Source organism: Anser cygnoides, chromosome 6 (assembly GCF_040182565.1).
Source record: "Anser cygnoides isolate HZ-2024a breed goose chromosome 6, Taihu_goose_T2T_genome, whole genome shotgun sequence".
In the NCBI taxonomy this organism is placed as follows: domain Eukaryota; kingdom Metazoa; phylum Chordata; class Aves; order Anseriformes; family Anatidae; genus Anser; species Anser cygnoides.
Genome location: NC_089878.1, coordinates 22,649,061 through 22,677,039, shown reverse-complemented (window position 1 = coordinate 22,677,039; position 27,979 = coordinate 22,649,061). Strand labels below are relative to the sequence as shown.

Below are 27,979 nucleotides of genomic sequence, written 5' to 3'. Positions count from 1 at the left end.
TTATTTCACTGGTTTTTTTTGTTTGTTTGTTTTAATTCTCATTTATTTCCTCCAGTGTTCAGCTTCTGTGAGATCTGAAAAGATCCTATTCTGTACTCATGATAATTTCAGTTTCATAAAGGAAAAAAAAATCTCAAAAATTACTAGCAGCCATGAAATCGCTTTTGCTATTAAATGGTTAACTACAGGCAGCATCTGCTGCCTCCGCCACACCCTTTGAACAAAGCCTTATTATGAAAAGCTTCAGACTTGCAAAGAAAGGCAGAGCCTGGGAATTAGTATTTCTGCAGAAGCAGTGGTTTGAAAACCATTGAATGAAGACTGTTAGCCACACTGACTTTTATTTAAAAACAAAGATTTCACCTTTTTTTCTTTTAAGGTGCTGGTGAGTTTCCAGTGATTTAATATTTTATATTCTAACCCTACAATAAATATTCAGGATGCTAATTTTATTTTTGAAAATATAAAAATTTAAAGAGAAATAATAATCCTGTCAGAAGCTAGAAGTGATACAATTATAGACTATGAAATCTACTGGTATTTGGATCTGGGGATTTTCTGCTATTTTTTAATCCTAAGGTTGATCAAGAAGAAAAATTAGAGAAATGTTCTTCTTTAAAATAAATCATAATGTATATGTGCAGTACAGAGGCATTAAATGTTTAGCAGCACAGAAAAATAGCATTAAATTCATTAATTTTGCAATAAGTGTACTGAGAAAACAGGCAAAATATACATTGTAGGTGACAAAAGAGTTAAAAAAATAAAATAAAATGAGTAAATATCACGTTATACCAAAATGTGATATAATACTCAAAGCAGAAGACGATTAATTAGAAATTTCTGGAATATAGCTAAATACTTAAAAATAGCATAAATGATACTAAATTTTGGAGCAACACACTCAGTCATTGAAATTCTGAGCCATTTCTTGTACTTCCAGAAAGACCAGATCATCTACTAAAAAGCAGGCTACACTTTCTTTATCAAATAAGTTCTTAACTGTGTGGTTAAAAATATGATTGTAGTGCATATTTAGTGATTATTTTGCAAAGAAACCCTTCTCAAATATAGGTACAGACATAGAAAAAGGAAAGATCTGCAGTTCCTATAAATACAATACAATGCACATAAATTGTGCAGTCAAATTATTTAAAAGAAACTAATGAAGTGATAAAAAATAAATTCAAAGGTTTCTATGTTGCTGTTGAATTGAAATTGATATAAGATCTGTTTCATGTTTTTCTGCTCATGTGAATAAGAGCTCAAATAAGAGCAGTGACATGGTACAGTGGAGAACATTGCACACGATGGTAGCTCTGACTAAAGCAACTACATCTCTCAAACTCAGCTTTTCTGTCGGGGGAAGTAACACACTTTAGCCATTTTAAAGGACTTGAGATTGATGATTAAAATACTTTTCAGTTTTTCTTATAATTACAAATAAACATTTGTCTTTTTAATGATTAGAAGTACTCCTGCATTTGTGATTTAAACAGCTTCTTGCTGTACTAAACTATATTTTAATGTTGTAATTGAGGTTACAGTGTTTTGGAATATATATATTTTTCTAAATAGTGATTTTTAAGTTAGCATAGTGAGTTATAATATCTTATGGTCATGCAATATCTTAAATAGTTTGAAGATAAATGAGAGGATTAGTCATTGTTCTCCTAGAACTCTTTACCCTGCTAACAGCATGAAAGCTAATTCTAGTCTGCCTAGATGAGAGAAAGCTTCAGCCACTCCCAGAGTAAGGTATTGATTTACAATACAGCCAGCTGAGAAACAATGCCGGGAGGCATTCCTCAGCATGTCATTCTTGCTGCCTGATCAATGCATTTGAAGGCACAGCACAATTTTGTGCCAGACTCAGAGTTGAATAATGTTTCTGCTGATGTCATACATACCACCTCGTTGCATGTGTATAAACTAGTGAGAAACCAAAGGTGGTTTTTGCTGTTGTTGTTTGTTTGTTTGTTTTTAAGAATTTCTCCATGTGTTTAAGATCAGGAAGAATAATGGAAATAAATGCATTACATAAAAGATAATATCCAGTTATGAAAATAAAGTCTTTGGTATATGAACAATGAACACTGTCAGAGAAGAAATGAATGCAACATGTAGGTCATGGCCCTAAAAAACAGAAGGGCATTTAAGGCTGAGGGAAACAGGTACAATCAAGAAGCTTCGAAATGATCATGTTACATTGATTGAGGCTAGGATGAATAGAGGACTTCATATACTACTATATGCATATATTAATAAGTGGAAATTACATCAAACAATCCATTTTTGAGGGAAAAGTCATTAAAAGTTTTATATAAAACAGATTTCTCTGGGTTCAGCAATTTTGAGTAAGAGCTGGTTTGTTACTCCTTTTTATCTACTTTTCCATATTTATTGCTCTTAAAATTCTCATTTTTCTCTATGATTTAAAATTGTACTACCCCCCCCCCCCCCCCCCCCTTTTTTTTTGAGATAACAGATGAACTCTTGATCCTATTGAAGCTGTTCTCAAAACATTCTATTGACTTCATTCATGCAGGTAAGTTTTATCACCTGATTGATATATTTAAATGGTATCTTGAAGAATAATTCTGATTTATGCTATATAAAAATGTTATTTCAATTCAAACTCTGACTTACCTTAAAGTAGATGCACATTAACCTGGAAAAATACTTCCCTTTAGTTTTCTTTTACATAATGAAATTTTACCAGCAGACATTTATATATCATAAGATGCAGTTTCTTTTTCTGAACATATTTTGATATTTCAGTGCTGTAGGACTAATGCATTAAAAATAATGGCAAGATACTTGTGTTAATAAAAGCACTATTGCAAATCATGTAAATATACATACCCATCATTTAGTAACTACTTAGTAAAATGATATAGTGTTTATAAAATCATTATCATGAAGGTCCTCTTTCTAGTACAAATTAGTTCTCAGGCTTTAAGTTGTGGGTTGGTAAAATGCTTTTTACATATGACATTACAAGCCATATGACATACAATGTCAATGGAAATAGATGTTGTGAAAGTGATTGTCAGTGTGGGAAAGCTTGAGGATGGTGGCATGGATTTAGTCTGGGGAAAGTCATAAGAAAATATATGAAAACTGCATCCAAATTTTCTCTCTCCCTTTTCCTCTTCTTATTTTTCTTGATCAAACTCTCCCCCTCACCTCCTGAATATTTTTCACCTTTCTGTCAAGTCCATGAGGAGCTTGAAATGAACATTGTCTTTAAGTAAACAGGTTCTAGGGAGTGAGCTGCAGCTGTGCGCCCTCACTCCCTGTCTACTTTCACCTTCCCAGGCAGCCAGGCTTTCTGGAAGCCAAATGCTAGGTGGGGGTAATTTGGGGCTGGTTAGGAGCAGGGCAGGGTTTTCAGGTTCTGAAGATAGGTTTTCTGCTGGGCTGGGTGGCGAGGGAGTTCCTGGGTGAGCTACAGGTTGACAGCAGAAGCTTGGAGAAAGCCAGAAAGTGGGGACAGAGTTGAATGTAGCCAAAATATTCCCAAACCAATAAAGGCCAAGATCAAAACTACCACCATTGTAAAAGACTCCATGCTTTACCAGGATTGCTTAATAATTATGTGAAAGGAGAGGAGGTAGTAATTCTTAGGCCTTTTCACTTTAACTTTTGTTGTGATAGAGCTGTTCAAACAAAATAGGCCACAGGACTGTGATATTTGGCAGAGCCGTCTACCAAGATGTCTAAAACCAATGCTGAGCCTGTACTGTGTGATAGAACTCAGCACATCACAAATTCCTATATGGAACTGTGGTGTCCAAAATGCTGAATAAATAGTGCACTGGCTGAACTGTGCTCTCTCAGCATGGTCTCTGCTACCGTCCTACTGCTCATCAGCACATTCCAAGAGTAAAAGGATAGAATACATCTCCAAGTTCAGGTATCTTTGTAATAACATAAACCTGATACTGAATTTAGTGAAACTAGAAGAGGGAGTGGGAAAAAAAGTTGCTGAATCAATACCTGCATAATCCTTGCATGTTTTAGCAACTATTAAAGGTAATACTGGTGGTTATGAGAGTGTAGAACAGGAGGTATTTTTTCAGTGAGAACACAATGGTCTGATACATAACAGATGGCCAAAGCATAAGAATGTGAATAGGTACCTTACACAGCCTGTCCCAGAAACTGAAGTAACTATGACCTATAAGAAGGGACCTCAGTGAAAATGTCGGCTATATTACAGCATCAAATCTTAATACGCCTATTTTAAAAATATGTTTAATTTTTCAACTTATTTTTCTCAGGCTACATCTGTACTATATTTTACAGAGTGCAGCCAAAGCTGCATTCTGTCACAAGCTTCTCCTGACACAACATGTATCTGTCTATACTGCCTTTTACAGGAACTCCATCTGGATTTGGGAAGCAGGTTGCTTGCAGATCTCCAAGTTTGCAGCAGCAAGTACCGTTAGGCAGATGTACCCTATTCAGCGTACAATTTTGCTTTTGTACCCTGAACAGCAGACAGCCAAGATGTAGTCATACTGAAGAATGCAGGCAGAATATATGGCTGTAGCTATTTTGGTCTCCAAGCTCCCTTCAGAAACATCCTATTCAGCAGTGTATATGAAGCCTTGCTGATGCATGTTTTAATTATTTGAGACTTCTTTACACCACCTCTGCAGGTACAAAGTGTTTTCAAATTCTAGGTGTAGTGATACGTCCTAGTCTACCAGTGCTTAACACAATAGCTTGGCACATGAGGTGAGCAACCAAACCTAAAGGCTGCCAAGGTTAGTGGTGTCTATGCTACTAGCTCTCACAATAAATCCAACTCTTACATGTTTCAGGAGTCCTTGTCTAAGTTTTGGAGCCAGACTATGCCTAAATCTTACTGTATTTTTTTCCATACATATCTGAGACAGAATCTTTCTTATACATCCACAAGGTAATAAATGTCTGAGTCTCTATTTTAAGAGAGAGTCTCTCTTTGTTTTAAGCTTAAGAGAAAGAAAGTTTCTTTGGCCTTATCAAACGAGATGTGCCCATACCCAGGGTGACTTTAGGCCATGTCATCCTCCTGTATCAATTCTCAGAAAATATAGGACCCCTTCTCAGAGGGTCTTTGCAGCCTGTTTCTTCATTATGACAAATACCTTTTTTAGATGTCAACTCTGTTGGTCAATTTTCAATTTACATCAACATAGTGCTTTTGAAGAAGGTTCCCAGTCACATTTAGCAGAAACAAATATCTGCACAAAACTTCCTCATTATTGTCTTCTTAACCTATTATTTTTCAAGATATCTTTGAAAACTCTCCTGTGATTTGGCTGATCACCTACCAAAATAATTTCACTTTAAGTGTGTTATTTCTGTCTATGACACCTAACATTTTTCATTACACTTAGATAGCATGCTGTGTTGGGCAGTAATTCACTTTCTCTCCATATTCAAGTAGTACATACAGATTTGTTTCTTAGCTTCCCTAGAAGTACCCTTACTTATAAAAGCTACACAAAAATATCCATATGTATGCAAGACAACAGGTAATGTAGGCACAAACTGAAGTAGAACAATTTCCAGGTAAGAATCTGGAATTTAAGAGGTATTAAAGTTGAAAATTGTGTACTTTGGAGAATCGATATGGTGCACTGCATTCAGTAGTATAGCCTGACAGGCAGAAAGCAGAAAGTTTTTAAGAACAAAGTCTCTGAAACTTCCAGAGGTAAAAATATGCCCTACATATCTTCAGTGCAGAATTTGTACTGAGATAACTCATCAACATCTCAAGAAAAAAAAAAATATATATATATATATATTTTTTTTTATAATCCCCTAAAGTTAATTACTGCTTTGGGAGAGCCACCTGAATTAGAATTATTATGCAGAGAAAACAGACCTGCAGACCGCTAAAGAGAAGGGTAACTTGCTTATTTTGTGGATTTCAGAAAAGTGCTAATCACAATTTTACTGCCCACAGTCATTATTTAGCCATTTTCACAATCTTTTCTCACACAAAAGAGAACAAATGGCTCGTATTTCATATCAGGAATTTATCTGAATAGACAGCTAAAGGCATAAGCCATTCTTTTCCAAAGTGCTAAGCAATCAAGAATTCACACAGAAGTCAATATGAAATTCTTGTCACACTGTTTTGGACACTATTTTTCTGTCTAAGCACCTAAATATAGACTTAGACATGTAAGCTTTGACCTATCTTATGAAATTTTAGCTCTAGCTCATAGTCAATCTTTAGTCACTGGAGAGGAGAAAAAAAAAAAAGCCAAAACAGACCAGAACCAGCATTTCAGAATCCTGCTAAGCATATGACCCAGAAAAAATGTCACTGATGAGATGCCCATAGAAATCCTATGGGCAAAGAGGCCAAAGAAAAAGGGAGATAAAATCTTTATTAAAAGACATTTACTACTAGAAGACATGTACGGAAGAGAGATCGTTTTATCTGTTTTGGAACAGAGAAGTAGCTTTTAAAAATAAAAATGAATATTTATTACTCCGCTGCATTTTTTTTTTAATTAATTGATCGACAAAAACATTTTTTGTCTTTTTTTTTTTTTTTGGTCAAGAAACTCAGTGCTAGCTATTGACTAGGAATTAGGCAGACGGACATAAAACAGGGGGTACTGTATCACCTAATTTGCTTTTATTTTGGTAGCATGTCTGGTAATTTATTATTTCCTGCTATTGAGAAGTATGCATTTTAGTTTCTCCCAGCAGAGTCATTAAATATTACTTAGTGTTGGTTCAGGGTTAACTTGAATGTAGGCTTCGCAGATGTACAGAAACTTCTTAAGGGGAAAGAAGAGGGCATGTCTGAAGTCAATACCCATGAGCGACAGACTCACATACAGGCTGTGTAGCAGCTAGACAGGATATAACCTAGAGTCAAAATTACCAGACATACTATCTAAGAGATATGAGAATCTTCTACCAGACTGCAGACGTAGGACTTCCATAAACTGTAAGAATTCCTGGATTGGCATTAGATATAATAAGTAGAGGTTTTTAAAGAAGTCCAAAATGTGTAGGCCTTTCTAAACTGTTACTCCTTTTCAACTCATTGCAGTGATAACTAAAGCAGATGTTGCTGTTAGCAAACCAAAGGATGCTATGGTTCCTTCTAGTTTGGATGGTTGCAAAATACCACTTTCAAATAATATTTAAGAAAGAAAAGACTAAAAACATCACTTGAATAAAATATTTTTGATTGAAATTCTATTTAAAAGGTACTTAAAGTAATTAAGTTTTATTTTATTTTATTTTGGTAGCATCATTGCTCATAAATATATCAATAAAGCTGTAAACTACTGTCTACTTTATGTCCCATTTATGAAACTTCAAAGCAGGGACAGCCCTCATACCTGGTAACACAAGACTGTGTTTGTAGCGTACTTTTTTATATTTTATTTTATAGTTGCCACTTATTACAGATGGCTAGGCTATGGACATCTTCCACTGTACACTCCTAAAATTTTGCTTTTGTATTAGACTCAGAGACTGGCAGAGGTGGGAAGCCACCTCTGGAGATTGGCCACTCCAACCCACCCTGGGCCATGTGCATGCTCAGGGCCATGTGCAATCAAGCTTTGAGTATTTCCATCAATGGAGCCTCTCCACCTGGACAACTTTGTCCAGTGACTGGAACAAACATATCTCCGTTTTCCTCATTTTTTAAAGAAGGATAACTGTCTCACAGTATATGAGGTTTATCTGTAACTGTTCAGAAACTCTTTGACATGAAAAACCCTTTGAATTGCCAGATAGAATTAGTTACAGTGTAATTTTGAAAAATTAGTGGTCCTTTGAAGTATATAAGATGATTAAGTTTGCTACTCTACCAGGAATAGTATGGAAACCCAACACTACTAATGCAAATCATTTGTTTGTTTTCATTATCTTTACCAGACTTAGAAACCTTATTTTTTTCTTTCAAAACATGCTTTTGTAATATAATAAAATTATTTCAGAAAATTTTCTTACACTTTTCTAGCCCAAACATAAATTCTGTTTCTGTACAGTTCTACAACTAGTTTTATACTTGTCCATCAAAAAGCAGACAACACAACATCCTGAAGTAACATCTGGCAAGCCTTCCCCATCTAGGTGTGTCAGCAAACACAGTTTTACAAAGCTCCCCAGTACCAGAAAATAGTACCAGGAGCTGAAGTGTACTCTTTTCCATCATGTTTTATGTATATTGAGTATAGCTTTCTTTTTCTCACACCCTGTGTAAGTCTTACTGATCACTTGTTAAACAAAATCAATTTATTTTGCCACTAAACAGAAATGTATTTGTAATGATTTGTGTACACTTTTTCATGTTAGTTTTCAGAATTAATAAAAAGAAATAAAACAGGTGTGGGTTTGATTTAGTCCAGCTAGGCATCTGATTTCACCAGATACTTTCTAAATTGGTCTTGCGTTTCTTGTAAGTATTGATTAACAATCTTCCAGACTTCAATTAAATTTTTAAAATAAGTATTAAGCAATCTATGTGAAGATGTGTCCCTCTATAACTGTCATAGAAAAAAAAAAAAAAAAGAAGCTATACAGTTCAAATTAACTTTTTTCTAAGTATAAAGTTCCTAAAGGACACTCAAGATAATATTGTTTTGATTCCTTTTCAATAGTTAATTCAAAAGTTAAAATATTGTATCTCTACCTGATTACCATGTTATTCCAGTTTGTGAATTTATTTAGCCTATTTTAAAGTCATACTCTAAATAAATATTTTACACAATAAAATCTTATTACCTCTTCCTAAGTAAATATATAGATATTTTAATATACATATTTATAAAAACAGATTTTTTTTTTTACTCTGTAGCTTAGGAGCCAATGCATTAATCAATGGAAAGAAATACTCCTGGATCCTGGGACCCAAGCACCTCTTGTTAAATACAACTGACCCTGGCACAGATTTCACTCATTTTAGTTAGTAGTTTCCCAAATAATTTCAGGACATAACTCAAGAGTTAGCTCACATGAGAAGGCATTCCCTGTAGACAGGGTGCATATGGTCACTAGGTTTTTAAGGACAAGACACTTTGAAGAAACAGAATATCTCATGTCACTTTGTCTTGGCATAGACGGAGCCAAAATATCTAATAAAATTAGACGATTTTCCTTGAAGTGCAGCTATCATTGATAATTCAGAGTAGTAGATCTGTAAGAATTTCTGTTTTGAGACAATATGAAGTCCTGAAAACATGGTAAAGGGTCATCCTTTCTGATCTATCTCCCCTAATGTTTCTAAAGAGAAAATATGTTGAGCTGAAAATATTATTACTTGGAGGTGAAATTTCCAGATAACATCTGGATCACATAGTTAATCTTTAAGAATATATTTATTTATTTTAATTGAGGATAACTTATTTTTTCCGCTTAGTATCAGTGGCTTATGTACTTTAAGATCCTAAATTAAATCCTAATTAAGATATCTTTTAGGATGTCTGTTTTTGAAGTATTTTTTGTATTTTTCTGGAAGGGTGTTGTTCCTTGGGTATCTACTTCTTTGTAGACTCACAGAAAAATAAGGTCAGAAACAATTATCAGAGGCCATCTACTACACCTCCCTGTCCAAAGCAGGATCACTAAACCTATTTCCCAGTATATGTTTCATCTATCCTCTTCCTACAGACCTTCATGACAGATTTCAGAGCTTTCCCTGACACTCTCTTAGAACCGTTCGCCATCCTCACTATTAGAAAGTTCCTCCCAGTATCTCATCTGGATGAGTCTATTTCTGCAGTCTCTTTCTTGTACTACCTGCTAAGGACGCAGAGAACAAAAGTGATCTCCAGTATTCAGCTTCTAACCATCCACTTGCCTCTTCCGTTCCATTTTCATTTCTAGACCTACTCAAGAAATCCTTCCCAAGCTTCCATAAGAGCCCTGTTGAGGCATTCTTTAAAGAAGCACCTCACATCTTCCTCAGAAAGATCTCAGTCATGATTTCCTATTGGCAAGTAAATCTGATAATAATTTGAAACAAAACAGTCAGATACTTTAAAACATAAAAGAAAATGAAAGACCTCTGAAGGAAACACTATCAAAGACTAAGTAGAAAATGGAGTCCAGGGAGGGATGAGAGGATGGAAGAGTTGCAGGCCAATACATCTGGAACACCATCAAGTCACTGGCTTAAAATGCGCTTAAATAACCAAACATTTGAAAGCTTCCTTCAGATCCATTACTTCAGTTATAAAGTAGTATAGTTGCTGCTTAGCTTTGTCATCTTTGACCAAAACCACTATTAAAAAAGCCTATTAGAGTCCCACAAGCCTCTAGATTTATTCCTATTTTTTTTCTTGCTGACCTTGACAGGATTTGTTTGTTGTTGTTGTTTATCATGATGATCTTCAGTGTTATGAATTGTATTACGAAGTAATTTTTAAAAAGAAAATTCTGTAAGGAAATTAGAGAATCTGTTTAAGGAGTAGAAGTAAGATGAAGGAGATTGATCCACATGCTAACAAGGTATTGAAATAAATTATCAAGATAGATGGAATGAGATGGGGAAAAGCACAAACTGATCTGGATGTTTTTGAGACCAAAAATGGAGGGGTCATGTCCTCTTTTTCTCAGAGACTTGTAAAAAAATGGGGAAACAAGCAAAAAAGGAGGATAGAGACGCTTTAAAATAGAACACTGGAAAGACAGAAATGCACTGCTGAGACAGAAAGCAATAAAAACTTATGTATAGAAAAAGCAATATAATCAGAATTTCCAAGCACAGAGGAAGGAGACAGAAAGCTTCCGGGGCTGATAAATGCAAACAATAAGTAAAATGGGATCTGAGTCAGAAATGTGGTATTTCAAGTGATATTTAATATGGCAGGGTGCTACCCAGAATTTTGGTAATAGGCTCAAAATAAAATCAATTTTTTTTTTTTCAGAGCTAAATAGCACATTAGAAGACTGAAAGGGGCCCTGGAATGACACACAATGGTGGAAATGGGAGAGAGAGAAAAGGTGACACAAAAATCTGTAAGAGACAGGAGACGTGAAAACACTGAACACCCATGTATTCATTAAGACATTACTGTAATTCTTTAAATAAATATTACTAATTGAATAAAAATGATCAATATATTTTACAGAAATTGGACTAACCTGGCTACAGAACAGACTACATTTTCTCAGTCTAAATTTGAAATTTAACTAATTACATCACCTATACCAAATTTTCAAATGTTTTCATAAAACTTTTGGAAGTTTTCATTGATAGAAATCCATTGAGAATAAACCTACAACTAGAGAAAATGGAAGTGACATATACCAGAACTATTCACCTCTGGGAAAAACATTTGAAGATTTTGCATGATACTGCCAATCTCCCTACAGTAATCAGCTCACTCAGAAACATCATCTGTAGCTTTTAATGGGTAAAAGTTACCCAAAGGTTCTTTTTTCCATTTTAAAATAGTCCACCTTTATGATTTTTCCCTTTGAGCAACTTGATCTCTTAAGTGTTCTGAAATATTCTGCTAAAAAAAAGTCTAATGGTATTCCTTATCTAATATGTCTTACTGATGGCATCATATTTTTTCTCAGTTTACAAGTGTGGATATATATTGTTCAATTTTTAATACATCTGCCAGCAAAGGAAATTTGGTTTGTCTTTTGCTGTGTTTCTTCTGGCATCAACAGAAAGTCTACAGGCCAAATACAGCTCTCTCTTACTCTTGTGGAATCCTACTGACTCCGATATATATCAGCTGTCTTCAGTGGAGAAACTGAAGGATATGCTTCTGCAATTGCAAGAGAATCAACAAATCTATTCATAATATTTTGCCCAAAAGACCCAGCATGTTTTCCTGCAGGTGAGTTGGTACTGGATTTGAGAAAATGAATAAAATGAAAGAAAACATATATATCTAGAGGAGTATCGAACACAGTTCTAACTACATACACAAAATTAGACCAAGCCTGTGCCACTTTTCAAAAAATATTTGCAAGGAAGTACCCACTTCTTCCTAGTACTGCCAGACAATTTCTCATAACCAAGAGCAGAGCAATCTTCACAATTTAATCTTAGTTCTTCGATTTAAATTAGCCAAAAGGATCCAAAAAATACCATTTAAGGGAAAAAATCCAGTATCAAGCTTTTTGGCTTTTCTACCTGAACGCATTTTCTTCTCTTAGTAACATACAAAACTCCTAGAATAGGAGCCCAAATGTTGAAAAGAGGACAGGCTGTGGTGTGATACAGATAGTAGCAGTGATATCACCTTTAAAAGTAAACAATCACCTGTCCTTTAAAGTCCTTGGCATTGGGATAATGCATTGAGGAGAAGGGTCATATCCACTGACATTCTAAAGGTTTTCTAATTCAAGGCCACCTTGATTTTAAAATGCAATAATCAGTCATTTGTTTTAGCTTCCCAACTCTCGACATTTACAACTCCAGAAACTGCAAAGCAAGTTAAGGTTCCAATATAACAATTTAAATATAGATTTCAATGATCCATAGTAAAGTACTCTTACCATTGATATAAAGTAGTGTTGCTAACAGCTTTTAGGATATATGATTCTATTATATACATCTACATCATTTTCCTGAAAGTCTTTATAGTCATGCTTCATATATATATATATATTTTCTAAAATGATACTATGCAAATTACTGTTGTTTACCTAAAATTTCCCTAGAATTGTTTAGATTATATGATTCCTTATACAATAAAAACTTGACCCTTCCCCTCCCCCCCCATCATGTTTACTTCCTTTTAAATAATGAAAACTATCTGTGACTCTACTTGACTAACTGAGGACAATCAGATTAAGGCTGACTTTCTCTAACTTGTTTTCTTGTGTCATATTTCAGCAAATATTCAAGATCACACAAATTAGGCTCAAGAGAATAAACTAACAGGGTATCAGTCTTGACAACAATCATCCTGTTATTGCTTCACATTAATTCTCAGAGTCATTTTTAGCACAGTTTTAGTCTTTTTTTCCATTGTACTTTATACTAAAAGAAGGGTCAAGCTTGAAAAACATAGAAAAAGCAGGTGCGTTTCAAGAATGCAGTACTAACATCAGGCAATACAACTCAAGAGTTCAACATCATAACTACAAAATAAGCATTTCTGTGATAAGTAAGACTGGATAGATTTTTAACAGTAACAGCAAAACACAAATCCATTTTCAAATGCTGCAGAATGAGCAACCACTACTTTTTCAAAGAGGGGATGCAGCAGCCAGCCCAATCCAAAACGAATTCAGTGGGAGTGTGTTAAGCACATACCTCAGACAAGCAGCAGAGAAGAAATCCATTTTAGAAAAGACGCTGAAAGAGCTTGATGTCCACCTGGCAAATTTCTTGTGCTGTTTGAAAAAGCAAGACGGTTCAGATTATGAACCGAGTTATATCTATAGCATTACAACCAGTCCTGATCTGTATGTAAATAAAAACAAGGTTTTCTATCGAAGTACCTAATCAGAAATGCTGGAGGAAGAGGTAGATGCAGAAAGAAGGGGGAAAAAGAGAGGAGGGAGCCCCTTCCACCTTCAATAAACCCCAACCATTTGGATAAAGCATTTAGCCTTAAAGAAGAGCTTCTTCATGGGAAGGAAAGCTGTACACTCCTGCAAAGCTAAGGTCAGCCCTTTGTATGTTTTCCATGTGAAGGAACAACATAACCTCTGTTACTTCTAAACAGTTTAGGGGAAAAATCTTGAATAATAAAAATCAAAAAATAAACAGGCAAAAAAAACACAAACAAATAAAAAGGCAAGAATCCAAATATATAAGTCCAGTGAAATCCATCTCGTAACAAAATATTGTAGTGCTAAACACACCTAACTGCAGCTTTAAAAACATTTTTAAAACCACCAAACTGGATTTTCTCCTTACTTATATGCTTAGCATTAACTACAAAGCAAACATTCAAATATGATATTAAAAAAAACAACTTGGGGGGGGACACCCCATATGGACAGCTAATGTAAGTGAACTGAGGTCTCGGATTTAATGTCCTGCTGGCTTACCTGATAAAACATGAATTTCAAATGTATTATGAGGAAAAAGAAAAATAAAACCCCAAAAGATAGCAATGATGAAATTCTCTCTAATAAACGTGTTCAGATTCCCAGTTTCAAAAGATTACCAAGTATTCACAAATTGCTGCATTGCATTCGCATTGGGAAGAGGAAAAAAAAAAAAAAAAAGCACTCTGCAGTATCCTCTCTGCTTCATCCTCAGCTTCCTGTTCTGAGGCTCTGAGGCTCACTCTGTGGTACCTAATACAAATCAGCAAATAGCAGGCCAGGAAAAAAAAAAAAAAAAGGAAAAAAAAAAAAAAGAAAGAAAGAAAGAAAAAGGGGGATGGGGGAGAATGGAGAGAGACCGTGAGGGGATACAGACATCACCTTGAAGGACAGCCCCATCTACTGGCAAAAGCTGTGAATCGGCTGTTACCAGCAGCTTTTTAAGTGGCTGGCTAACAAAATCTACAGTTCCGTGTTCCTTCAGCAAGGGGGCAAGGGTTGTGCTGAGAAGTAGATTTCCCCATCCAGTGTTAAACAAGTAAAAATTCTTACTATTTTTCATTTCTTTTCCGTTAATTATTTGCATCTGAAATGTGAGATGGAAATTGGGTACAGGTATTCCATTATGAAAGCACCAGAAACCTTTCCAGACCAGCCTCTGCCACTGCTAAGTGCTACTTATCCTTGTCTTGTTCTACACTTCTCCACAGAGTAGCAGAGGTAGATTCAACATGTTCAGTCATGGTTTCAAGCCAATAAATAAATAAATAAATAAAAAGGAAAAAGGATCTTTTGGTAGTCATATGATATTTCTATCTATTACAGACTGCATTGCCAGTCTCGCAGCCTGGTACATGACTGCCATGTCAGTGTCAGATCTATACATCACAGTGTTTTCAGATGGCAGCTGGGCAGCCAGATCTGGAATCTAAAAAAAAAGGGCTTCTTTTTAAAATTCAGATTGCTAAACAACAGTAAATGCTAATACAGCAAACTGCAGCTGTGCTGGATCAGCCTCAGTTTTGAGCTAAATCAGACAGCATTATACATTTCTAGCTTTTCTTCCTTGACAAAAAAAAAAAAAAAGGCTGTCTTCTGTGATATAACAGATACTTACAGATATTATAACATAACCTGCAGTTCAGTGATCCAGGCAGATATTGTGAATTTGATCCCCTAGATTCAGTTTCAGTATTGGTCTGATTTGTTCATTTTTAATATTTGTTTATCATGAAGTTTTGATTGCTTAAATTTTGCCTGAATCTAAATTATGTAAATTTCTCCAACTCCCAGTGGTGGCTTGACACATTTGGCCCTTCACCACAAACACTTGGAGTCTCTTAGTATAATACCTAATTTACAAGTATTTATCAATAGAAATGTTGTTCTAACAAGAACAATGAAGTCTAATCTCAAAAATTTTTAAATATTTTCTGTGCAAATATTACAGTGATTAAATGAACATGGCAAGCAACCTCAAGACACTAAATATTTAGTTAAAACACACCATCATATGTCCAATCACTAACACTCAGATACTGAAAAAAAAAAAAGGTATATAGCCTACATCTCCAATGGCAGGTTTAATAAAAATATTATTGTTTCTGAAAAGGTTAATATCAATATAAAAAAAAATGTGGTGGTGTGGTGGGAGATATTTTTGCATTTTTTTTAAAGCATGCTTTGAAAAGTTGTCACCTTTCATATGTTCTCTGCACAGAAAAAGTCCAAGCTGTAAACAACCATGCAGCTTGTATCCTTTAAATGTGTCTGACCACTGATCTAGAATCATAGAATCATAGAATCGTAGAATATCCTGAGTTGGAAGGAACCCTTAAGGATCATCAAGTCCAACTCTTGATACCGCACAGGTCTACCCAAAAGTTCAGACCATGTTCAGACCATCTAGAAAGACTTTACATGCTTTCCAGCACTGCTATCATGATCACCAGTTTTGAATTTAGCTTTCATGCTGGCACTACTGGTAGGCTGCTAAATAGGACAGGCAGGTCCCCACTACCTATATGTAATTCCATCCTATGACCCTAAGGTAGCAAGAGCCATAAACATTTATCTTATTATTATTATCAGCCAACAGGCTCTTGAGTTCTTAGTTGGGTATAATTATAAAAGCTGTGTTATATATATATATATATTTTTTTTCATATCCTTGCAAAGTTCTTCAGGGTCACAAAGACAGGTGACAAATTACTTGCAGATGACAAATTACTTGGTAGTGATAGTAGCACCTCTGACTCAAAATGATCCTTAAAATTTGAAATACTAGAGAGATGTCAAGAAATCATTGCTGATTCCAACTGATCATTCCCAAAAATCTTTTCATTCATGGAGGATATTTCTGGAAATGGTGAATTGCCAGATGCTTATAAATACAGATTTATCACTAGGTTAAAAGGCAGAATAGTTACACCTCAGCTTGGAATTTTAATACGAATTCCTCCAGTATTTGCTACAGTTTGGGCATATTTGACATTTTACAGGCATAGCTCCTGCAATATGCTCCATTTTGAAATAAGCTGAACACCAAAATGAAAAAAAATAAAGTAGAATCTGGATAGCTTAAACAATAAATACAGCGTAGTAAAAGTCTTTTAGGTACACTTAGGTGTCTACAGGTTTAGTCCTGAACATAACACTGAACATATTAAGTTTCTCTCCAGCTTAATAATAATTTCAGTGTATCATGAAAGCATGCAGTTTACAGCAGTCCTAAAAGGACCTTCTTTAAGTATCAGTAGAGGTGCAGAATAAGATGCTTAATAAAACCACTGACTTCAAGAAATCTTCAAATATCTTTAGCAAAATACTGAAGGCTTTTTTAGGTAGCATTTCCTTCAGCTCAGATTTCACTGGACACACTGCTATGACCAGGTGCTCAGGTTCAGCTCCACCAGTATTTGGTGTCAGGAAAATTAATGTTTGTGGTTGTCTTTAAAAGATCCTTTCATGGCTCCTTGAACCACAGCAAGTCATCTGATACAGGGTTTGAGAGAGTCCGAAGACTTTATCAACACAACAGCATCTTCCTTCTAACAGCTAAAGCGCTAAATCCCTTGATTGCTTATAATGTTTTAAACTTAAATGCTATACCACAATTGCAGAAAATAAACAAATGAAAAGTATAGATTTCTCAATCACATTAGCTGCTTCAACTCTAAGATAAAGTGAAAATTAATAAACATGATCTCCCTGCCCTCTCCCCCTCGAAATGCAACCTGCCCTTTTTACTGTCTGAACAAATAAGACATTACTGATAGCTAGTAAAATAAAACAATTTTCTAAACCAAGAAAGTCTATGATACTTGCATTTACTTTATAAACTTTTGATCACTTCTCCCTGCAGGTACTGTTACAATTTCTTCTGTTCTGAGTACAGTAGGAGCAATCACCTTAATGGACATGGGCTGAAGCGGCCACGCAACAGAACCAAAAGAGAGCATGTACACAACCTGCAGAGCATGGACATGGTTGTCAGTCAAATTTCCATTACTTCAGCCTTGAGTTTGCAATCTTGCAGATTTCAGATTCTGCAGACTTGGTAACTTTGCTTTAATGCAGATTTGTGGTTTACATACCCTCCTACAAATTTCGACCAGTTCTACTCTTGGTTCTCCCTCAAATGTGCAAATATTAAAGAGAACTGGTGAAGAACAGCACAGTAAGGTTTTGGCTCAAGTGCCACAAACTGCCCAACCTTAGTGATCACCAGGCAATGGGGCATTCTGGTTTACTTCAGCAGATGAAAGGATTCATCTGGAAGTCCTTCTCTGGTTATCCTTTGCAGCACAGTTTTTTTTTTTTTCTTCCTCTCTGACAGGGACGTACGAAATCCAACTTAAAAGAATGTAGTTTTGTTTGAGACTATCCTATTTCAGCTTCTATGTTGCAACAATTATAGTTTTATTTTAACATAAATAAATCTTTAAAATTAACTTTTAAAAGCTTAGGTGTGCAACCATGGTGGTAAACCATGAAATCAACAAAGCAAAAGTGTGTTCTATATACATAGTTAATAAAGGGCTAAGAGCAATATTTTCTTTTTGAAATAACAATGTCTGAGGAACATTTTATTTGCCAATGCATTAAGAAGTCTCCCTTGATTCTTCACAGTATTCACAGTAACTGTTTCTATTTCTGCGAATGATTTCTGCAAATTGCAGTGGATGTGGAAATTGGGTAATGGAGTAGTCCATCTAATATATAAAGAAAGAGCCATCTAAGATCCTCCATAGAGAAGCTGGTGAACAGGATGATCCAGGAGGCTTTTGTTGTTTCTAAACTATGTGAACACAATGTGCTGCAGTCAGAAAAGCTATACATACAATCAAGAATATTGTCATGGAGAGCCAGGACCTGGAAAAATTACACAGATTATAGCAGTACTGAACAGAAGATTACTTCCAACTTATTTCAATGAAAACTGGGGAAATCCTCTTAATTAAAGACTAATAACTGCTTGCAAAAGTAAGAGAGCACATCTGCCAGCTGCTGAAAAGGTATCTTCAAAAGAGATAAACATAGTCCATTTCTATAGCAACTGATTTTTGTCACAATTGTAATGTTTTTCTCTACTAAATGCAAATAAAAGTTAGCACTTCTGGACAGTGAAATATCTGAATTTCTGAGAGTTCAAACTTACATGGAAGGCTTGTGAATTATAGTGTTACAGACTTAAATTTAGATGTTACATCAGATAAATGCAGTTTGCAGTCTTTCTTTTTCAAATTAGCACTAATGGCATATATTTGTCATCACAACATATATATATATATATCAACTACTCAAAGTGGGCAGAAATCATGTGAGATATAAATTTATTTATAGAAACTAATAGTCTAATTTGCTTATGTGGTGAATCATAAAAAAAAAGTGGTATTCCCATTGTTTATGCTAAACACATTTTTCTAAAATACTTCAATTTACACTTCCGTATTGTTTCCATGCTCCTCAGTTTAAATGGCATTTCCATGACTATGAAGGAAGTACAGTCCCTTGTAGATCAGAAAACACTGGTACTGTGAGGAAAAGTGGAGAGAAAAGTTTGTGAGAAACTCAAGCTGTATATTGTCATGCGCAGGAATATGCAAGCTATCAAAAGCAAGCTACTGATGTAGCCATGGATTGGGCAATACCATGAAACCACAGGAAAATACCAGGAGGAGGCAGTGACCACTAATGGTCCATATCCTGTATAATAGTGGGTTCATAACATATCATACAGATCAGATTCAATTTTTCAGCCATAAAGTGATATACCAGAATATATTATACGTAAGTACACACAGGAAACACCATTTTCTTAGTATCCCAGTTCCAGCATCTGAAGCTTTGTGTGCTGAGAGACACTTTGCCTGTCCTGCTATGAACTACTGTGCAAAAAATAATAACAACATTTCCAGAAAAACACCATACATTTAAAGATAATGTTTTGTGGTTTTTTTTGTTTGTTTGTTTTAAATAGATTCTTTAAACAAGTAAGAAAAAGCTCCCACTCTTGAAACAGAACAATGTACTAAAATACAATAGAAAACTATTTTAGAACACTTCAGGCAGCAAGAAACAAAGAATGTGAAGTACATCATTACAATAATGAATGGTGCCTACCGGTTTTGTTCTAAGCTCCTATACTATACTTTTGAGTTTGTTTACAAGACATACTTCTGTATTCTGAACTATAAAATGTTGTCTATAAAATATTATATGGTGTAATATATTGCATTGCAATAGAGGTGATTTCAAAATACCAAAAGCATATCATATTTTCTTGAACATAACTTCTCGCTGAGAGTAGTTTATAAAGGCACTGGCCTGGTGTTTCTACTAAATCACAAAATAGATCTACCTAACTGTTACTAAAAAAAAAAAATAAATAAAATTTAAAAGTGATTAAGTAACTGATGAAGAGAAAAATGACTGCTTGGCAGTTCTTTTCCAGAGAAAGAAAGCTTTTAAATATGATTAGCAAATGATTAAAAATAAAATAAAATATTATTTTTTAATAATTAAATAAAACTTACTTACAAACAAGTGTTAAAATTGAATTCTATCAGTTATTTCTAGAACAGTGTGAAGAACCACTTTTTTTTTTTGGGGGGGGGGCGGAGGTTAGAGTGAGTGGGACAACATGGCATATTTAAATTAATTCCACTGTTCCCATTGAAATCTTATATTCATATAATCTTATATTAATATTCAACCTTATTTCAATTTAAGAAAGAGACCTTGGTATTTATTCCTAGAATGAAAAAGTACCTATTAGACATGAAAATTCTGTAAATGCCATATAGTCAATAGAAAATAATTTTGTATTTTTTTTTATTTTCTGTTTTGACAGCCATTAACATAATAAATGAAATCTTGTTAGCAAACTGTTAATATAACTGATTGATACACATACTGACTAAACTTCATCTCAGGTAATTTTATTATTTCCCTATATTTTGGAATTCCTTAATGTGTCTTACATTTGTAGAGTTTAATTTTTACAAGGTCCCAACTGCCATGAAGAAGCCTCTGCAGTACTAGGGGAGGAAAAAAGTTGCTGTCCAAGGTACTGTACAAAACCATGAATTTTCTAATTACTCTTTCAAATACATCAAAAATATTTTTGAATGTATTTGATTCTAAGTGTCCTTAGCAAGCAAGCTATCCTTGTTGAAATTCCCTACATAATACTGCAGTATCAGTGCTATGCTGTTACTTTCCAGGGCCTCTTCTGCTGCATTCCAGTATAATCACACGTTCCAGCACCCGACAATGCTCTGTATGTATAATCCGTCTGAAAAAAATCTGTCTTTCACTACAGACTAGTATTCAACTACATGTAAATATATATAGATCTTTGAATTCTATATGGTACATGTAAAAAAGCTACCCTCTAACATAAATCTAGCTAACATACTATTCTGGCATTCTGCAGAGCAGTCACTTGATGTAATTTTATCTGCAGTATTTGTCTTATGCATTTCAGAAGCATATAGGTTCATGCATTAATGCAGTAAATAGGAAATAGAATCCTGGATTTAACTGCTACATTCAAAAATAACCAAAGAGTGCAAGAAATTTTAATGCATTTTTTTCCATTTTGTTTAATAAAAAGCATATTTTTATTTTAAAGTGTAAAACAATGCAATAGCCAAGAACTGCAGTAAAGCTCTCAGAGCTAATAGCTATATCCAATAATGGTTCCAAACACCACCTTTAAGCAAATGGCTTTCATTCACTGCTTAATCAGTGAAATCAACAATAATCCCCATATGGCTAGAAAAGATGTTTGTTAAACAAACCCAATTTATGATTTATTTATTTGTAAATTTTCTTAAAGCTGAGATGCTTAGAAGAGCTACTACTCTGATAATTCAATCATGCTGACAGAGCTGGTTTCACCTAACAAATTCTCTCTGCAATTCACAGCATGGCTGACAGCTATCTGCATAGAAAAATAGCACAGTAACCATTTAAATCATGCAAAAACATTTACCCAAGAAGATGTAGCAAAGATCAGGATCCAGTTTCCAGACCCCATGAAGCATGAAGCTGAGAGAGCAATCCACTAGCTTGCTCGGGCCAGCAGTGTCTCTCCTACACTTGACCTAGACTGCCTTACATAATGAGGAATCAGTGCTGTATCCTGTGTGGAGGAGCAAGCTGAATGTCATCACTGGCAGAAGTAGGGAGAACTGGCAGCAGGCAGGCTGGTAGTTAGCATGGAGATCACGAAGTCTGCTTTCCCCGAGTGCTCTGGAAGAAAACACAAGAAGAGCTCAGAAATGCTGGTGTCATTCCTCCCCTGGAATGAATGACCGGAAGGACTGAGGGTGTTACAAACGTGAGGCAGAGAGCAAGTGCAAAAGCTGCATCTGTACTTACTATCAAGGTAGCAGAGCTCCTTTCACACTGTCTACAGGACTGCATAGCTACAGCTAATAAGAGAGCAACAGCAAGGAAAAATAAGAAAGGAGAGAGGAGAGACAGACTGCTGCTGCATACATTTGTCTGTATATTACTCATTGTGGTGAGTAAAAGAAAAGCATTGTTATAAGATAAAGTACTAGGATAAATTTCCAATGGGAAGTGCTGTTCCCTTACATAAATCTTACTGCATGCAAGTAAGTTGTTTCTGGGGAAACAGCCATTTGATATCTGTTTCACCTGGTGTTACAGAGGTTAAACTGCTTACTCTATAGAGATTTTGATATGTTCAAGAAAATGATGGGTAAGATACATTCCTGATTATGAAGATGTTTACAGTTATTTTATATATTTTCCAGGGAGAAGTCCTGGGATATTTTCTAGTTTATTATTGTTTGAAACATATTAATACTTCCTCTGTGGTGGGCACAAGAGGAGAAAAAAGTATCCAGGCTTAGCCAGCAGTTAGAAACTTACACAACCTTGTTGTTTAGAAAAAGCAGCTTTATATTAATGAAAATCATTGCTTATAACTTGTATTTCATATTTTATTTGAATATCTTAGTAGTAAGTAAAGAGCCTTAAACACTAATAATGCATATACAAATTATTGTTGAATGAATAGCTTTAGTGGTAGAGTTTGTCCTCATAAAAGAGGGAAAGGTTTCACTAGGATAGTACATCTTATGTTTTCTAGTTATATTTGAAATAGTTTTATTAGGCATGATCAAAAGTAATTGCAACTGGATGCAAATTTTTAAAATCACAGATCAGTATGGTGTTGACAACAAATATATCACCTGCAGAATAAAAGAAAGTATGACTTAATAATACTTAATGCCATTTTATGAAAGTACTTTCCATGAAACAGTATTTATGAAAGCAAATTTGATGCGCCTTCTTTTTTAAAGTAGATGTTGATTGGGGTGAATGGATTAAATAATGGACATAATTTTCCATACAGCTCTGAAACTTGCTATGGGCTTCATTAAATGCTGGAGAAAGGAACTCAGCAACAACATTGTGGCAACATCAAAAGACAGATTGCTGAACTCAGCAAAAGTTGTAATATCACAAAGCACCCATACAAAATTATTCCTGCCTGAAAATTATAAGATTGGGAACACTGGCTGGAATTTACAGAAGTTAGTTTAGGTACAGGGACTATTACACACAGTTATGCCATTAGCAGGGTAAACACATGATTTCATCTGAAATGGGAAAAGCAAGGTGAAGGTGAAAGGAATAAAAAAAAAACAATTAAAAAAGATCTATTTTAATTATAATTTCTCTTTTCTAAATAAGCATACTATGGGCTTTTCCACCAAATGTGATCAAGTTAAACTTTTTTTTTATTGACATATATCTTTCATTAGTCCATTGTGGAATATGATTTTCTCTGCTTTCTTGAGAATGTCAAAAAAAAAAAAAAAAAGGAAGATCAGTAAAGATAGATCACTAATAACTCAATATACTAACTGTGCAGCTAAATTATTATTTGGAAACAAACAAAAAGAAAAGCAAGGGACATATCATTTCAGAGTGATTTTTTAAACAATCGTTCTATTTGAAATCAGTAACTTTTTATCTAACCACATCAGCAAATAATATCAAAAATACTTTGGTGCATTTATTCTTTCATGCATTAGTATTGACTTCTGAGGGTTACCTATTAAAACCTTTTATAAATTCAAAAGCCTTTACTTTTAGTGTTGCATTTGTTAAAAAAAGAGTGCTAGAAAAACAAGAAAACTGTTTACACATTGGGCCCAGGTTAATCAAGAGATCAAAATATCAAGACCTGTATTAGGCTATGGGAACATACAATGAGGGCTTCCTTGAAGTGCAAAAGCTTGGTGATTCTGTTGATCATGGCACTCAGAACTAAAAAGCAGCCACACTACTCTACAAAAGACAGCTCAGATGCCTCCACAGCCATGGCATAGTTAAGATATCAACCCAGTAATCTGCCTACAGAAAATCAAAAGTTGACTGCATCAGGTAGAAAAAGAAATAAATTTTATGGAATAAATTATAGGTAAACAAACCCAAAGCACAGGACTTGAACAGAAAATGCTATCATGCTATCTGAATGAACAGACTAGCAAACTTGACTGTCAGCATTACAAAAACAATACGCAGTTTGTTTGATGTTCCAGTTTAAGCAAATATCTGTTAGACAAGTTTGATACAGCTGATTCCATCTCTGGCAAAATGATGTACTAGATAAAGCTTTTCCAGACTTATTTTCTATGATCTTGCCTACAACCTATATATCTAATTGCAGAACAATTACTTAGCTTCATCATACTTCTTCATAACAAGGATAAGTAAAATACATAGTAATCACTTGTAAACATTAAATTATTATCATTCAGAATATACCTTCAACCCATAGTTTCTGTCTGGAGTGTAAAAATCATTTACCTCACTCAGGATTTAGCTAAGTTGTTCTGCTATCGGGCTACAAAACTTCCTGCTTTATGATAGTTCTTACAAGCATTTTTGCTCTGGATTAACTTGGCCTGATCTTCTGCTGGCAAGTCAAGAATATCTTAATACAAATTGATAAAATAACTGCTTTCATATAGGGCTGTTAATGAACAGCTGTTTCTGAGCCAGCTGCACTGATGATGTGAGTGGTAGAGTGTAATGCTTGACAGCGGCAAGAAAATAAGTCTTTTTTATCAGTCTCCAAACTGCATTATTCTAGTGTCCCAGTAGCAGAAAGATTTCTGTCAAAGTAAATAAGAACAGTTTAAAAGGAAAAAAAATATTTTTTAAATTGTATTCTGCAAAAGGATACAAATGATTGTAGGACACAATGGTTAGACTGGAAAAGAATGGATTAGATTGCCTATCACGCAAGAGCAGAGATAAAAATATAAATAAATGTTTGAGAGTTTAACATGTGAGTACTAAGTACAAAACAATCTCGACTGTTCAGCTATAACACGTCTTAAAAAGATACTGCTAGTATCACAGAATACTGTAAGCTTACGAAACAAATTCAGGAATTTTCCTTTCATGTAAAATTTGTCAGAAGTTACAATGCTCATCTCTAACATTATCCTTACTGGCTGAGTTTACTTCAACAGGGTTCTATTCCATGCTGAAATGAGGGAAGCAGTATCTCACAGACATTATTCCTGCCAACAACCTTGAGTAAACAGGATGATTTTTTTTTAGACACCTTGCTTTTAAGATGCTTGGTGCATAAATAAATCATTACTTGAGGTTTGCTCATACTAAGATAGATTCCCTTTGGGATTTGGTAAAACATTAAAATGCTCCAGTAACACTGACTGGAGAGACTTCTACAATATCTTGAGGTGCAGTTTTTTGGTTCTCCACCACCACCTCTATCCTTCACTGACCTTGCTTTCTTTTCTCAAAATAATTTCTCCCTTGTGTTTCTGAACAACTTTCACAAGTGATTCAAGCTGAAATGTGTAAACAGTGGATCACAGTTTTCAAAAAACCCAATACCATAATGAAACTGTGTATTTAGACCTGATCTCGTGTACACTTATCAATAGACTGTTTTTTCCATATACAATGAGTCCATTATCCCAGTCTCTCTGATAACATTGGACATTTTAATGTATGTGCTACTTCAGTTAGAAAAAAACAATAAATGCACTTCTCCTTTTTTTGAACTAGGTCGCAAAAGCTTTTAATTTGTTTCTTTGAATAGTACCTAACAGGTCAAGACCATTAAACAGCATGCTAAATCTACTTTGCATATACTTTTTTATGATTTGATCCAGTCATATCACAATAACGATCATTGGCAGTCTAGTCAAAAAGGAAGTTTCTTTTCCTTTACCTGACTAAAATTCGTGGAGTGTCTGACTAGAACCAATATCTGAATAGGCAGAAGTACAATTCTAAATATTATTCTTGAATAATATTTACTTACCATTCTTGAAACTATATTACAAAGTATTTTAAAAAGTACTAATATTTCCAGACATATTAACTTCTATGTTTTAAATATGAAATGTGTCAATGTTTTCAAGTCTCCTTTCTGGACTATTCTGTTTGTTTAGTATTCTACATATTTACAAAAAGATCCCTGATTTTCCTCCAAATGCTTGAGTATTCTGGCATTGATTGGTGAAAACTGAATCCCCATATTCAGTGCAAATTCTTCAAATAGGTATCACCAATAATATAATTTTCTACATACATGCAGTTTCAGATATTTAACATTATATGTAATCCTAAAATATAACTGAATAAAATATAAACCAAATAATAATTTAAAAAAAAGTTCTAAAATTCAGTTCTGTTAACATTGAGTAGGTCAAGGTGACAGTAATCTTAATGGTCACACATTGTTCTTTGACTTCTCTTTGGCATCTTTTCCTCTGCAAATAAAACTAGGTATGATAGCCTTTTAAATTTCTTTCCCACATTTTGGTAAGATTTATAGGGCTGCTTATTATACCCCTGAAAGTATATATACACTGATTTCCAATGCCACTGTTTTTGTACTTAATTCACAAAAAAAAAAAAAAAACTCTGCTGTTTTGCATATTTTGTTATGTTTTGTTTGTTTATTTTGTTTTGTTTTCTAATAAAACTCCCTAAACTAGTCCCTGTGAGCTGAATAGTAAGTAATAATACATGTGTCGTTTTGGAGACTAAAAGTTGTAAGTCATCCACAAAAAACTTTTTTTATAAATTGTAGCATTGGTACTTTGAACTCCAAGCCGAGTTGGTGCCTAAGAACAATGTCAAGCAAATCAAATTTGTGGTTCAGCATAATAAATGTAACATTAGCACAAATAGCAATAAGGCTTTTTTTTTTTTTCAGAAAACATCCTAAATAGCCCTCAGCATGCATCATTTGTGATATTGATTCAGCACAGACACAGAACTGCCCAACACAAAATCTTGAAAGACCTACTACATGAACTGGTTCACAAGACTGGTCATACCCTCTAGCAACATGCAAACTACAAAAGACACAGAAAGATCAATGTCATTCTGAATCCAAGTAGCTTATTTTTCAAGTTCTTCAGCTGACATGGAACCTAGGCCTGTCAAGCAAACTATATTTAGGCCTGTGTTAGGTTTTAATCTCTTTTCAGTTCTTAGAAATACTTATAGTTCTAGAAAAAAAGAGTAGAATTCATATCTGGTTCTTTATAGAAAAGTGATACTTTTTGTGTTCTACTTTGCCTGAGATTTTAGAAATCTGCTTATTAACTGTAGTTAATAAGCTAGAAAAGGTGTGGGTGACTAGTCACGTGCTTTCAAAATATGTATATGTTCCCCACTAAAGATGATGTTCCTACTCCTGGATTCTGTTCCTCCTATATCCATCATTTGGATGCTTCCAGTAGATGACAGATTCTCTTTGATTTCTTTCTTTTAATCCCAGGAGACTGATAGTTAATTGAACATAGCTCAATCTATAAGAGCTCAAAATTGCCTTAAAAAGCCTGTGTCTCTGGCATCTGCAGCTATTTTCAATAGAGGACTTACTGAGCAGTAATCAGAGCTTTTCAGGATATATATTCCACATCCAAACTTTGGACATGCAAACTATGGTTACTGTTCAGCCGTTTTATCCAGCGGATTAAATGCAGATGATGTACAGGTCTCTAGGTCAGATCACGACTCTGTCTTTAGTTCTTCTCCATCAACCCAGAGAAAAAGACTAGTAAGAATGAGACAAGTCTTTCAGGTCAATACCTTTTGCCTAAACATGAAACCTGCTTCCATACCTAGAGATAGTGATCCAACATGCCAGATATTCCAAATCTTCTTTGTAAGTCGTGAGAAGGCCTTCCAGAGCAGGAGGATTTAGGGTGCTGTTAGTTATACCCTGCAAAGCCCAGGTTCTGAGGTCAGTCCTTGGCTGACCTATATGCATCGTATTATTTATTTATATAGCAAGATATTTCCTTGACAACACTCTTTATAGAGTCAGGCTTGTGTACACATTTCACTTACAGCTTAAATGGCCACGTCTTGTGCTTACGAGCACTACGTATAAGCTTTAAGAAGGATTTCAACTCTGTTTAATCTAAAGAAA

General features: G+C 34.6%; 1 protein-coding gene and 2 long non-coding RNA genes across 10 annotated transcripts in view; 2 read left to right on the top strand and 1 right to left on the bottom strand.

Annotated features, from left to right (window-relative positions):
- Positions 1-21,694, bottom strand: part of LOC106029948 (sodium channel protein type 1 subunit alpha) — a 98,161-nt gene extending 76,467 nt beyond the window's left edge. For 5 of the 7 annotated variants that reach the window (XM_066999720.1, XM_066999718.1, XM_066999723.1 and 2 more), the window contains exons 1-2: positions 21,500-21,639; positions 13,256-13,335 (exon numbers count right to left, since the gene is read on the bottom strand). The gene's annotated coding sequence lies outside the window, so the exon portion shown is untranslated. Of the gene's footprint in view, positions 1-13,255; positions 13,336-13,998; positions 14,237-21,499 lie in introns of those variants that run through there. The other 2 variants (XM_066999721.1, XM_066999719.1) reach the window with 2 other exon arrangements.
- LOC125182492 (uncharacterized) lies at positions 184-18,247 on the top strand. 2 transcript variants are annotated; one of them, XR_010832456.1, is made up of 5 exons: positions 184-385; positions 2,489-2,548; positions 10,902-11,828; positions 17,363-17,557; positions 18,130-18,247. It is a non-coding gene; the product is annotated as an uncharacterized lncRNA (long non-coding RNA). The 2 variants fall into 2 exon arrangements; XR_010832457.1 differs by lacking the exon at positions 18,130-18,247 and having other exon boundaries at positions 2,482-2,548; positions 17,363-17,494.
- Positions 21,695-21,758: 64 nt separating the features above from the next.
- LOC125182493 (uncharacterized) overlaps positions 21,759-27,979 on the top strand; it is a 67,024-nt gene continuing 60,803 nt past the window's right edge. The window contains exon 1 of the long non-coding RNA XR_007162408.2: positions 21,759-22,033. This is a non-coding gene — a long non-coding RNA (uncharacterized lncRNA). The remainder of the gene's footprint in view (positions 22,034-27,979) is intronic.